The sequence below is a fragment of the Dendropsophus ebraccatus genome, chromosome 6, assembly GCF_027789765.1.
Source record: "Dendropsophus ebraccatus isolate aDenEbr1 chromosome 6, aDenEbr1.pat, whole genome shotgun sequence".
In the NCBI taxonomy this organism is placed as follows: Eukaryota; Metazoa; Chordata; class Amphibia; order Anura; family Hylidae; genus Dendropsophus; species Dendropsophus ebraccatus.
This window is the reverse complement of record NC_091459.1, coordinates 81,140,854-81,155,785: the sequence shown is the minus strand read 5'-3', so window position 1 is coordinate 81,155,785 and position 14,932 is coordinate 81,140,854. Positions and strand designations below refer to the sequence as shown.

At 40.8% G+C, this 14,932-nt stretch overlaps 1 protein-coding gene across 1 annotated transcript in view; it reads right to left on the bottom strand.

Moving 5' to 3' along the window:
- The window catches only part of SI (sucrase-isomaltase), a 150,212-nt gene extending 138,858 nt beyond the window's left edge, over positions 1–11,354 (bottom strand). The window contains exon 1 of the mRNA XM_069975257.1: positions 11,249–11,354. The gene's annotated coding sequence lies outside the window, so the exon portion shown is untranslated. The remainder of the gene's footprint in view (positions 1–11,248) is intronic.
- Positions 11,355–14,932: the final 3,578 nt, after the last annotated feature.

Here is a 14,932-nt window from a genome sequence, read left to right as displayed (position 1 = left end):
GCATCAAATGACGTCTGAAGAACATTGGTTGATCAGGGGCATCAAATTAAATGATCTTCATGGGCATCATTGGACGCCAGTGGACAGGATAGCATTAGACATTGTAAAGCGGAAACCCCATCAGAGGCAATGTCTTAACCCTAGAGGTGTCAGGGATGTGACTTTGCGCTCCTCGGTCCGAGCTGGGCGACCGAGGAAGTGCCGAGCCTATGGTTGTTTTTTTATTTATTTGTCTGTCTGAATGCTGTCTTAGCTTCCCAGCCACACCCGCATTGCCTGTTACACTCTGGCAGCGCTGGTGTTAATTACTGCCTGACTTTGACTACTCTTTTGGATCTTGATTTTGTACTTTTGCCGCCCAATGTTGCTGACCTGGATTGTCTACTTTGGCTTATTGTGTTTGTTTTGTCTGTCCTGTTCTGTGTTAACCCTTTGAGGACAAGGCCCAAAATGACCCAGTGAACCGCGCAAATTTTGATCTTAGTGTTTTCGTTTTTCCCTCCTCCCCTTCTAAGAGCTCTAGCACTTTCAGTTTTCTATCTACAAGCCATGTAAGTGCTTGTTTGTTACAGGAATAGTTGTACTGTGTAATGGCGTCTTTCATTTTACCATAACATGTATGATGGAACCCCAAATATATTATTTATGAAGATATAAATAGGTGAAATCGTAAAAAAGAATGCAATATGGTAACGTTTGGGGGGTTCCTGTGTCTACGTAATGCACTATATGGTAACAGCGACATGACACTATTATTCTATAGGTCAGTCTGAACACAACCATATGCAGGTTACACAGATTCTCTAATGTTATATATGTATTTTTTTAATGAAATCCTTTTTTTTGGCAATTAAATATTAATAAAATGGGCCTATTGTGACGCTTATAACGGTTTTATTTTTTCACCTACGGGGCTGTATGGGGCGTCATTTTTTCCGCCATGATCTCTAGTTTTTACTAATACCATATTTGTGAAGATCGGACGTTTTGATCACTTTTTATTGATTTTTTAAAATATATAATGTAACATAGAATCGGTAATCTGCGCACTTTTTCCCCTCTTTTCGTGTACTCCGTTTACCAATCACAATGACGCTTGTTATATTTTAATAGATCAGACAATTACGCACGCTACGGTATATTATATGTTTATCTATTTATTTATTTTTATATGTTTTATTTATATAATGGGAAAGGGGGGTGATTTAGACTTTTATTGGGGGAGGGGTTTTGGGGTAGTGTAATAGTGTTTTGAACTTTTTTTGAAGTCCCTTTGGGGGACTTGTACATACATTAGTTTGATTTTTACACTGACCATTGCTATGCCACAGGCATAGCATTGATCAGTGTTATCGGCGATCTGCTCATTGAGCCTGCCTGTGCAGGCTCAGTGTAGCAGATCGCCGATCGGACCGCACGGAGGCAGGTGAGAGACCTCCGGCGGTCCGTTTCAACGATCGGGCCCCCTGCAGTCACACTGCGGGGGTCTCGATCAGTAAGTGACAGGGGACTCCCCCTGTCACTTACACTTAAACGCTGCGATCGCGGCGTTTAAGGGGTTAATGACACGCGGCAGCACGATCGCTGCAGCGTGTCATTACCGGTGAAGTCACGGCTGCTGATTGCAGCTGGCCCCCACCTGCTATGAAGCACGCTCCGCTCCGGAGCGCGCTTCATAGTGGGAGAAACACCCAGGACGTAGGGTTACGTCATGGGTCGTCTGGGGACAGACTTCCATGACGTAACCCTACGTTCAGGGTCGTCTAGGGGTTAAACTTTATCAGTGTAGGGACTGCCATCGTGGTTGTCTGCAGCTGTTTAGGGCCATTGAGGCAAGTAGGCAGGGACAGAAGGTGGGTTCTAGTGGCTAGGGCTCACTGACTTGTCCTGTTCTTCAGAACTTTCAGTCCTGGGAAGGAGCAGAGGAACCTGTGGACAATGAGGTGAAGATAGTCTCTGGGTGAAGGTTAAACACTGAAATGGGCAGTCCATGGCAGATATTTGACTTTTTAACACACTAAACCCCAACAAAACATAACCCCCTGGGGCATGGTGTGGCTTTAAGAGGCAGTACTGTGCCTCTGGAGTGGTAATAGGGGTTCAGGTGGAGCTCCTGCTCCATATACTCCACTCCAACCTAAGAGCTGTTGAGGCTCTGAAACCCACCTGGTGAAGCTCTATTAGAGACTTCAGAGCTTTCCAGGTGATGGCTCACAGGTGAAGACTCCTAGGGTGGGAGGAAAGGCAGTGTTAGGCCTGTGGGAGCTGCATCCAAGGAGTCTTGGTGAGACCAGTGGATCTGGTAGTGTTGAGCAGTGAATCTGTGTAATACGGTCAGTGGCTAGACCGCTGAGGTTTTACTTTATTTGCAAAGTGTTACTTGTGTCTTTTGATTTTCCTTGGATTGACAAATAAAGAGACTGTGGTCAGTTCTGACTGGACTGAAGTTTGTAAAGTGCCAACAATCTTAGACCCAGGAGATGGCGATCCCAGTGAGTGAGTAACCCCCAAATTGTCATACCCCCAAACAATATCAAGTTAATGCAATATGGTGAAATAAACAAATTACATGGTTTAAGAACCAGGCACTTTTACTAAATAAAATGTTGCAATGAACATAAAACTTTTTAAAAGCAGACTTGGAAATCATGGCAGATGCCAGGCACATTTCTTGAATGTTACTGTAAACATTTTTTACACTGTAGTCCTTGAGCTACATATAACTTGGGCAGTTCTGCCACTAACTGGTTAAACAGTACCTCAACTAACTCAGCACAACTGCTTCTGGTAAAGAGCCAAGGTGCTGGGGTGGAGGATTTGGACCCCCGCAGGCGTTATGTACAGCTTTCTCCACTCTGGTGGCAGTGCCAGAACCGCTGAGCACCTTCATTCCCGGCCGAGGTGCAGATGCCAGGTGGCTTTCGCCTCCACAATGGTGGTGGTGGCGACAACTTGGACTCCCAGAGGGTTGGTGGACCAGGACACAGTGGACACTGCAGGCGCTGGCTTCTCAGCCATCAGGGTGGCCTCTGCTGGTACAGTTGGTACCTTGATGGCTGTCTCTGGAACGGCTGCGGGAACCGCTGAAACTGGTGGAGCCGCTGGGACCGGAACCTTTGGAGCTGCTTATGCAGCTGCTGCTGGAGCCAGAGGGAAGAGAGGTTGGTGGTGCTGGTTCAGCTGTGCTGGACATGGAGGCTCTCCTGTCATAGCAGGGAATGCAGAGGCTCTGGCAGATCACAATGCTTCACCGAGGCCCGAATAACAAAGTACCATTTGGGTCCATTGTTGTCCTCTATGAAGCCCAGTCATGGCTGAACTCTTGTACAGTCCCCTGCAGCCACAAGGGATGAGCGTCCTTCTCAGTGGGCTCACTTAGTTTCTGTCGGATTTCCCGCTCACGGTCCACCTGCTCTTTGTAGAACTGCTGCGGTGCTGCGGTGCAGGTCTACTGTCTGGAACAGGGCTTCTGTACCTTACAGGCTTCGTGGATCTCCTGGAGGACCTGCTGCAGACAGTCCTCCTCCCCAAAGAACCACTGTGGTAGCTCAGACTCCTCTGGGCTCGGTGGCCTGCCGTCCATCAGTCGGGGCTGTACCCCTTCCTCCTAGGGGATGACATTTGAGTCTCTAGTGCCCCTGCCACTTCTGGGTCGGGAGCCAGTGCTTCAACCCGAGGCATGCTGATGCAGACCTGCTCAGAGGAGGTAGAGACAGTTTAGCTTGGGCATGTCCTCTGGCTTGTCGGTAATGGCGGCTGCGGGAGCTAGGGACTCATGGTGCTGTCGGCGTCTGAACCAGCTTCTTTTCCGGGCGGTCCACATTCCGCCCACTTCCTGTGTGGGATAGAGGCACTGTTTCTCCTATCTCCAGCCAGAGTGCTGTCTGCTTCAACAGACGGCCACTGTGTAGAGGGGAGGGGCGGGGACTACACAGAGCTGCTGAATAGCGATTTTTACCTAATTCTCGGGGAGAAAGGGATTATTACTAATCCCTTTCTCCCATAGATTAACCAAATAACTGTATGCCAGCACGGACAGCTGCAATTGTGGCCTCCATGTTTTGTGAATTTTTTAAGTGAATCGGATGAAATTCGCTTCACAAAGCAAAGCAAATTTATCCCCAATTTCGCTTCGCTCACCCCTAGTCTTATTAATTATATATTGCTATGTAATGATGGTTCTATGTCTCCTCCAGCAAGCTTTGAGCAAGGTGAGAGAGGTGCTCAGCTGGTGGGGGCTGAGACATTTTTTTTTAATACTTTACACAGTGGACTTCACTAAAAAAATAATATTATACATAAATCTGATTCCAATCTGAATGAAATGACAAAATGCATGTACAGAGGGGGAAAAAAGTTATGTAAATTGTCATCCTGAAAAAAGATCTAATCATGACACAATCTTTCTAATATGGATACAATAAGAAAATTGTCCAAAACTCCTATTTCTCTGTGTATTGTTGATGTAATGATTGCTATCTTGCCTGGTCCTTTACCCCACACATAACCCTACATCATAAATGAATAAGGCCACTTTATTGTTTTTCTCAAGCATACATCTTTATATATGGAATACCATATAAAAGTTCACATAGCATCAAATTGACCAATGTAGATTGGTGATTCATTTATCACTGAATATCACCTTCATCCAGTCATCCACACTTCAAGTTTCCATTTTACTTGTAATTGAGGAATACAAAATGAGGCAAAGGTATGTAGCTTTTAGGCCACTGAGTGGCATTCCATGATCAAAGCCATTTCTACTCTGAGCCATAGGTTTTATGAACATGAGAAATCCTTGTACATGAACACTCAAAAGATTTACCAAAAGAAAGGCTGGTGTAGGTGGATATAATCATTGGTGGAATAATAAGGATGTATAGTGTCCAATAGTAATAATGGGGATCATTGGCACAAAAGTACCTTGATCCTATGAGGTCACTGGAAAGAGCTATCAATAGGAGCACTTTGAGGTGTCGCATTGTCATAAGCCCTCCTTCTGATGATGCCCATGAGTGGATAAACTACAGTAGTTGAGATGATATGCGGTATGTGTTTAAAACATCACTCCACCATTTGTCTAGATAGACAGTGATATATTTAGATATTCAGTAGACTGCAGCTACTCTTTACTGGACATGGGTTAATGGACTGACCATGGTGACGTTTTTTAATTGAGCAACAAATATGTTATATTTTATCGGGAAGTCACAAAAAGTTATGTCTTGTCTGGTGGAGGGCAAGTCTGGGTGTGCTTTGGGCTAACGGCCCTATCTCTATTTTTGAAAAGCCTTGTACATGGACCCTGTTCTAGTCAACAAACCTTGTGTGCAGTTGTAGTGCTCCAGTCACGGTAATAATGGCTGTGTTATCAATTGTAGCCATGATACTAGTAAGAATTGAGCCTAAATTAAACATTTCTTTTCCTATGTCTTCCAATGAACTTTGACTTTTTGGGGGACATTTATAAAGAGCGGCATACTTATATGCCAGTCTTAAAATAGGCCCTGTTCCTAATTTTCCCACCTTGCCGCTTAGTGAATTGGGCCTTACCTGCGCCTGCAATACAGTGGACGCCGAAATGTACACCAGCACCTGAGCAGATGTAGATTTCGGCCATGATTTATGCCTGAGGGCATGCGTAAATCATGGTAAATCAAGTGCGGGAGGAGACCACACCTCCTCCCCACCTTGACGCAACCCCCTCGCCTGCCAATAAGGTGAGTGGGGAATACAGCTGGCGTACACCAGGGAGAAGGGAAAAATCTGTGCCTTCTTTCTGGCCCACGCCCTGGCCGCAGCATTCATAAATCTCCCACCTTATGTCTACTAATACTATCAATTGCCAGCTGCCATGCATTGTACATTAAAGAATGAATGTTTAGAGTAATATTTCAATAGTAGAACATTTTTCAGTAAAGTAAATCAATTACTTTGGGCATCTGCTTCATGAGAGTTTTTGCCTTCCTTTGGATCAGCACAGTAGGATTATAAGTTGAAGGACTTTTTTCAACCTTATTAACTATGTAACTATTAAATAATGTATATTTTAGGGTAAAAATAGAACTGTAATCTATAAACATGGACTGTGAAATTACCAGAAACTTGCACTAAAAAAACAGTTGTATAAACAAACTGTTATCCCCCTAATAAAAAAAAAATAGAAGATAATGGGAACATTAGCAAAATTGATTGGTGCAACACATTGGAAGCTTGTGTTATAAAGCAACTAACCCTTGAAACTAGCATGTAATTACTAGCAATATTACAGATAACAGTTCCATCAGTTCCTTATATCCAAAGGTCTTGGTGGGGGATATTTATTAAGAGCGGCATACTCATAATCCAGTTTTAAAAAAGCCCTGTCCCCAATTGTCCCCCCTCGCCTCTTAGTAAATTGGGCTTGACCTGTACCTGCCACACAGTGGAAGCAGAAATCTACACCAGCTCCTGAGCAGTTGTAGATTTCTGCCATGTTTTCTGCCTGAGGGCATGCGTAACTCATGGAAATCTCCTCCCCAGCTTGCCGCAACCACCTCGCCTGCCAGTAAAGGCCCTCTAAGCCACTCCTGTTTTTTCTTGGCTGTGTGCTCTTAGGGTAATAGTGTTGTTGGAAAACGAACCTATGGCCTAGTTGGAGACCCTGAACATTATGATGATGTTTTTATTAAAGGAGAAGTCCCACAAAAGTGAAAAAATGCAGATAGGTAGGGAGTACTATAAAATAATAAACAGTTGTAAATTTACCTATCTTTAAGCCCTGTAGTGCCACTTTGAGGTCCTGTTCACATCCACCAGTGTCCTGCAGCTCTTCTAGCTGTAATATCACATACTAAGTTGAATGATTGCCCTCTTATCCAATCAAGTGACTGGGGTGGGACACTGGGGTGGGGTGTCATTACAGAAGGTAGAGCCGGGTACATATCTTACCAGTTTTCAGCTGAAGATTACAGCTGGTGGATTTCAAAGGGACTCGGGAGCGGCACAACAGAGGCATGTTGATTATTTTCTTGTACCCCCAGCCTGCCATTTTTCATTTTCTTCTCTTTAAGAACAATAACATACTTTGCTCTATTCAGCTTTTTCCTTATCTTTGACCAGTCTCCCTGTCCAAGATACTGATAAACACTCCCCTGGCCATTTAGCCAGTCAGTTACTAGGGCGGGATGCTGCTCCAGTCACTGATTGACTGAGCAAGCTGTCCATCAGCCAGGATGGGCATTTTCCCATCATCCCAACTCGGTTGAAAATGCCTTTAGGTGGGGGTCCCAGGGCATGGTGCATCGCAGGCACGGGAAGAGGTACCAATGCTTCATTGGTACTCTCTCCTTTGCCCCTGACGCTCGTCAGATCCTTGCCAGGGCTGGACTTATACTTTAATTCTCAGCCTCTAGATTCATAGTACTGTGATAAATGTGGTTTAAAGTCAGTTGTCTGACTGTCGTAGTAGTCAATAGTAATAAAAAATGCTGATATTCTTGCTGTCACTTATTAGAACTGGATTTTAGCTTCTTTTAAAGGGACTGTAAATTATTTACATACAGTACAAAGCTCCATCAAGGAACAATAGCAAATAACTTGACTTTATCTCAAGCTATATAATTGATACAGATCTGCTGCAGAATCACATTTGGAATTAATAGCTGAGAGCTTGTTGTTGGGCAAAACTCATTTTGATACTATAATGAATTACATTGCACGGTTTAAGAGCATGTTTAAATGGGCAAAAGGCAGGTTGTTTTGAAAGCAGAAAATGTGTTGTTTTCCACATTTAAACAGCACACTGTCACTGCCATAAATTCCCTTTCCATTGACTTTAGCAGCAGGGAAAATATGACACTTCTTTTTAGGGGCGATCAACATCAAAGCTTATTGTAATGGGAGATTCAGTCCACACACACGTGCACTGCCTGTGTCACAGAGAAGGCTGTGTAGAGGCACTTTCCATTGGCAAGTCTTGGCAAGCCCCCCCTCTGCGGCGTCATCAACTGCTCAGCCGTGATTGGCTGAGCACAGTTATGCTAAGCAGCTGAACAGCTGATGACGCGGAAGAGGGGGGCCAGCACGAGGGACGGTTGGAGCGGTTCGGCTGGCCTCCCAAAGATGACATCATTGGCACAAGATGGCGGACGGGGGTCAACACGAATCAAGTAAGTATTGAGCACTACACTTCCGGGTCTAGCGTGGGGGGGTGGGAACACGGGGAAGGGGGCCATTCACTAACATAACATACATTACAAAGTTGTAAAACTTTGTAATGTGTGTTATTTAGTGAATAATTGTTTAGCGCCACACTACCCCTTTAATGTAGGCCTAAAGTGTTAAATAAGCCCCAACGGTTTTTATAATATTTGAATATAGATACAAAAAAAGTATATATGGACTAAAGCCCCCATTATTGATCACAATCTACTATTTGATGCTATACAGTATGGAATATGAAAATACTTATGGACAGCTCCGGCACTTTAAATATAGTGCCATCATTTTTAGGCTCGATAACCCCTGTAATCCCAACTATATCATAAGGGATTTATTTGCAAGAATGTTTACATGGTTGTTTCTTACATACTTGGAAGAAATCACAAAAATTGTCACTGTTGGTTAATAAATAGTTATACTGTAAAGTCATGCGGCTATTGAAGCATAATCCTTTGGTACTTTAGGTCTTTTCAGAAGTGTGCACAGTTTTGGATGATTTAATAACAACAATCCCCATTTTCTAAATATTGCCTATAGTGGCTGTGTTAGATGTAATGCCACATTTCCCTTTAAGCTCGAAATTGATTAGAAATAATGGGAAATTTGGGTATGAACCTGACAATTTCCCCCCTATCATTTACATCTACTAATATGTATTCAATGCTATTGTCTTAGTGAGTATCTTCAGGCCTGTCATGGTAGTACTCATTTTTAAGTGACTCTGTACCCACAATCTGACCCCCCCCCCAGCCGCTTGTACCTTTGGATAGCTGCTTTTAAGGCAAAATATGTCCTGGGGTCCCTTTGGCAGGTGAAGCAATTATTGACCTATAAAAAACTTTTAAACTTGCAGCCCTGTGTCAAATTGGCGTGGCCTAGAGTACCCATGTCCTAGGTCATGAATAGAAAAAAAACCTGCCCGGGGGCGTTCCTAGTGATGAGGAGGGATGGAGGGGTGTTGCAAGCCTAGGGCATACACACTCTAGGCCATGCCAATTTGACACAGGGCTGCAGGTTTAAAAGTTGTTTTTAGGACAATAACTGCATCACCTGCCACACGGATCCCAGGACAGATCTTGGATTAGAAGCAGCTATCCGACAGTACAAGCGGTTGGGGGAAAGGGGACCAATTGTGTGTATAGAGTCGCTTTAAACCCTGCCAGAGGTTACTCTACTGTAACTACAGGGACTAATAATAAAAGTAAAGTAAAAAAAATATATATATATATAAAAAAAAATATTTTGCTTTTTGAACCATGTTTCTTAAAAAAAATCAAGCTTAAAAAAATAAACACATTGATAAATCCACAGATATTAAAATATGTAATTTATCCCACACAGTGAATGTCAAAAAGGAAGGAAAGAATATCCATAAAAATAAGCCTTCATATGCCACAGTTAAAAATAAAGCCATGGATATTGAAAGTTGAGAATGAAAACATGAACATGACAAAAAGAACATTGTCCTTCACAGGTTACAAAAAAAGAACACATATCTATATAAAATACATTTATACTCTTATGCACACTCAGAGAAACACTCAGAATGCAGTATAAAAGAAACATCCTCATTGACATCTAACTCTCATTGTCGGATCACAAAACATTATGGTCAGCTGCAGTTTACTAGTTACAAAAGTGTTAGTGTAAAATATGCTTGACAGACACCACATTATTATGTAAAGAAAAGGTTGTCTTTCCAAGAATATGATGGATTCACAAGTGTTGCGGTTAATCGACTCTTATGTTCCTATATGGTGTTCCATAAAGACAGATCTAGTTACTATATTACTGGAAATGATTTATAGACAGGGATTTATTCTTATTGCCATGTTTGCAGTTGAGAGGAATTTTTTTTAGTAAGATGTAAAATATCGTGAACCTAGATGGTTTTATGTCTTTATTTTTGCCCTGCAAAATTACTATTTTACAGGTTAATTCTTTCTGATATGTCTAATGATACTGCACAGGTAGAGTTTTAGCAGTACATCATAACAGAGGCAGAAAGGCAGGGGTAATTTTTTATACACATGGGGATTCTTGGCAGGATGGCAGCCTTACATCTGTAGTATACAGTATGTTTAGATACAGTATATAGTAAAAAACTATGGGATTTTTTTTATATGCAAATATTTTCACATATTTCCAATGCTAGGACCCCTTCTTTAGGACATTAGTTAAGGCATCAGCTAATGGACTGTGACCAACGCAATGTTGTTATCTGTTTGAGACAAATTATGTGGATAAGAACACTTCTGTGATACCACTGTGTTCATTTTTCCTGGACTATGGCATCACTGTGTGAATTACCCCACTGTTGTGATATTACAGGATCCATTATCCATGTGTATTAGTGAAATCAAAATGATCATGAGTTTCATGATGCTGAAGAAGGTTATGATGGTTTTTGGTTTCTTGTTACATTCTTCACTGTTCTTATTTACAATCACTGGTAATCCAATTGAATTAGACACCAGGCATTCAATATTTAGGTGCATCCAACAAATTGTCCCAGGAATAGTAAAAATTAACATATTTCATGCTAAAAACATTTCCAGATAACATGTTTGTTGTGTGTCTTTCGAAAATCGCAAATTAATGACCTCTTGCAGCATTTTTTCCCTTAGAAATGCAAACCATTCAAGAAATGAGCAGTCATAATCTGCTCTTTTTAGGATATGTTCAGATGTTGTAGATTTGTTACACCAAGTTTCTATCTATCCAAATGAAGCTGGCAGAAACCCATGCACATGTTTTAGAATCAACCCCTCTCATGTATCTGAATATTAATTTTTGAAAAATTACAAAAATGCAAAAAATCCTCTACCTGTGAACATACATAAAAACAACACACAACAACTACATAACATAGCAGGACTAATTACAGGATTGTCTCATCTACTGTTCATAAAAGTAACATCATAGATATAATGTTTTAACAGGTAAATTTAATTTTGTTTTGTTTTTTCTTATTATGTAGAAAGTAAAAATATGTTCCCCCATTCTAAGATCTCAATATATGCAACATAACCACAATCCTTACTTTGTCAAGCTGTATTCTCCCTTTCTCTTCTGTTGCTCAAACAAATGAAGAGAACTTTAAACTTGGAGCGATGAGCTTTTATACTCCCAGGGATATGAGCTGATTCTTTACAGCTTCATGTGCTAGACAATCAGTTAGTGATAATATATCTGTAAAATGAATGTGAAAATGATTAACACGGAAAATAGTTGTCATAGATAAAGCCTCTTAGTTAATAATTTAGGGGAAAGTTAAGAAGTAAACAAGTTACCTAAACAGAATTTTATAGCGAATCACAGAGAAAAGGTTTGCAGATTAGTTGATTTTTAAATCCAGGTTCATCAAGCTGCTTGAAATCCACACAGTCTGTTTTTTCCCCCACAACAACCATAAAATAAAACAAGTTGTGACTGGTTGCTGAGGAGAAAACAGACCGTGTTGGTTGTAGTTTGTACAAATTAGAGTTATGTTGCTAGAAATATTCCTCATTAAATTTCCTATTAAAAAAATCCAAAATACTACTACTACTACTACTACTACTAATAATAATAATAATAATTTCACTTCCTATATTTCTAAATATGAGTAGAATTGAAGTTCAGTAGGGAAGAAAGAAACGAAGAAAGGAAGGATTTTTTTTTTAATAACTAGCATTAAAAACATCCTGCTAAAAACTTACTTACATTTCATGGTTCTCCTTTACCCTTGTTGACTTGTTTCCTGCTCTGGTACTACTTATATGAATGTGTGAATCATAACTCAGTAAAGTATTTTCAATTTGATTATTTGATTGTCCAGATAGATATTTCTGCCTTTAGGCTAGATTAACACAGGATGGGTCTGCAGCGGATTTCACACTGCGAATTAAATTACATACTTGCAGCAGGATTGTCATCCCGCTGCGAGTACGTCAATGCCGACCCCCTTAACCTGCCGCCACCTCAAGCATACTTTACTTGATCCGCACTCCGGCTGCATCTGAGGCTAGAGTTAAGGGGGTTGGCATCTACATACTCACTGCGGGATGACAATGTATGTAATCTCATTAAAAAAGGACAGTGAAGGGATCCGCAGCGGATTTAGCTGTGAATTGGCAGCATGAAATCCACTGCCTATCTGTCCTTTGTGCATCTAGTTTTAAAAATTAAATATATGCTAAGATATTGGCCAATGAGCTTCAGTTCCATATCGATAAAGATTTCCATGTAGATCAGGTGAGATCGATTCTAGGGAAAGAGGCATGACAATACCCTAAAGACAATTGACAAAATCTAAAATGCCCAATATAAAGGTATTCCCTTTTGATAGTCTCTAAACATTCAACAGTAGTTTGGTCAACCATTTAATTTTTCCATATGACACTAAATGTTGGAGACACTTTCATTGGTAAGTTAATTGCCCTATATAAAATAAAGATCAATGTCACCCTACCATAATCCTTTACCATAACTAAGAGCCCTATTACACCAAAAAATTACAGATTATCTGACAGATTTTTTTCAGCCAAAGTCAGGAACAGACTATAAACACAGAACAGGTCGTAACGATAAGACTGAGATTTCTCCTCTTTTCAAATCCATTCCTGGCTTTGGCTGAATAAATCTGTAAAATATTCTGTCAGATATCTTTTGGTGTATTAGGGCCTTAACTGTATGAGACAGTTTGGTGCCTTATCTCCCTAGTCAACTTCCTAGGACTATGCTTGCATATGGCTTTTATCCTGTCCACTGCCTCTTCTGAGTAATTTAGAAAAACTTTAAATTGGAAAATAAAACTTAGAATGAGAAAAAATGATGACCTATCTTCTGTATAGGCCATTAAGATTAGATTAACATGAGCCAAACTCCCAAGACCCCCCTTCCTAGATACTGCAATCCAGCACCATTTTCCAGACAATAACTGTGTTCTGGTTCATTATTCAGAGATAAATATTACATTTTTGTAATACTATTGGTAAAAATGACTCACTGCTGCAAAATAAAACACTGAACTTCTAGAGCATCAGTTCAGATGAGATTATTTTGTTTTCTTTTCCGAACAATCAGAAATCATGAACTGAATGTGAGTATTTTGCATTTCTGATTGTGTATTCAAAAAACAGGTGTTGGCTTGTGATTAGTTTGGTTTCACGATGGCTCAAATAGACAATCCAGGCATGTAAACAGACAACACAAGAACTAGTTGTGGATATTCCCCTGTGCTTTCAAATTTTAAAAGCTTAGTTATCAATTTTTTTCTCCCTGTCAGAAGGTCAGCCAAGTCTGTGTTCCTAATAAACTACTGAATGTTCCAGGCTGAAATGGAAGCCACAGAAAATAAAATTACCTAATAAGAGCCTCACATTGACAGTTCCTTTCCCTTCCCGAAACAGCATTGCTGACAAAAGAAAAATGTAATACGGAATTTTAAAAGCAACTTTCTGAAAGTTTTAGAAAAAGTATAAAAGTGTAGTTTAGAGTAAAGTGTTGCTAATTAAACAGATCTAGATCGGTTTAAATTATATGCAAACCCAATTAGCTGTAGCTCTCTCCTTGATGAGTATGTTTTATTTAAGTCAGAGATGTTCCTTGCTATAATTTACAAAGGTAGAACTACTGTGAAATAGCTAGTTTCTTTGCTAAATTTGTATTGTAATAGAAAGGAAAGGGTTCAGAAATGTTATTCTTATAAAAAAAAAATTTTTACTTAACCCTTAGACGACCCAGGGCGTATAGTTACGCCATGGAAGTCTGTCCCCAGACGACCTAGGGCGTAACTGTACGCCCTGGGTGTTTTTCCCGCTATGAAGCGTGCTCCGGAACGGAGTACGCTTCATAGCAGGTGGGGGCTGGCTGCAATCAGAAGTCGGGACCTCACCGGTAATGACATGCTGCAGCGATCGCGCTGCCGCGTGTCATTAACTCCTTAAACGCCGCGATCGCAGCACAACCGCAGCGTTTAAGTGTAAGTGACAGGGGGAGTCCCCTGTCACTTACCGATCGGGACCCCCGCAGTGTGACTGCGGGGGTCCCGATCGGTAAAACGGACTGCCGGAGGTCTCTTACCTGCCTCCCTGCGGTCCGATCGGCGATCTGCTGCCCTAAGCCTGCACAGGCAGGCTCAATGAGCAGATCGCCGATGACACTGATCAATGCTAGGCCTATGGCATAGCATTCATCAGTATAGAAATCAAACTAATGTATGTAAAAGTCCCCCAAAGGGACTTCAAATGTGTAAAAAAAAAAAGTTAAAAACTCTAACACACTACCCCAAAACCCCTCCCCCAATAAAAGTTGAAATCACCCCCCTTTCCCATTATATAAATAAAACATATAAAAATAAATAAACAAATAAACATATAATATACCGTAGCGTGCATAATTGTCCTATCTATTAAAATATAACAAGCGTCATTGCGAACGGTAAACGGCGTACACGAAAAGAGGGAAAAAAGTGCGGAGATTACCGATTTTATGTTGCATTATATATAAAAAAAAATTATAAAAAGTGATAAAAACGTCCGATCTTCACAAATATGGTATTAATAAAAACTAGAGATCATGGCAGAAAAAATGACACCCCATACAGCCCCGTAGGTGAAAAAATAAAACCGTTATAAGCGTCACAATAGTCCCATTTTATTTATAATTAATTGCCAAAAAAAAAAGAATTTCATTTAAAAAATATATAACATTAGAGAATCTGTGTAAACCTGCATATGGTTGT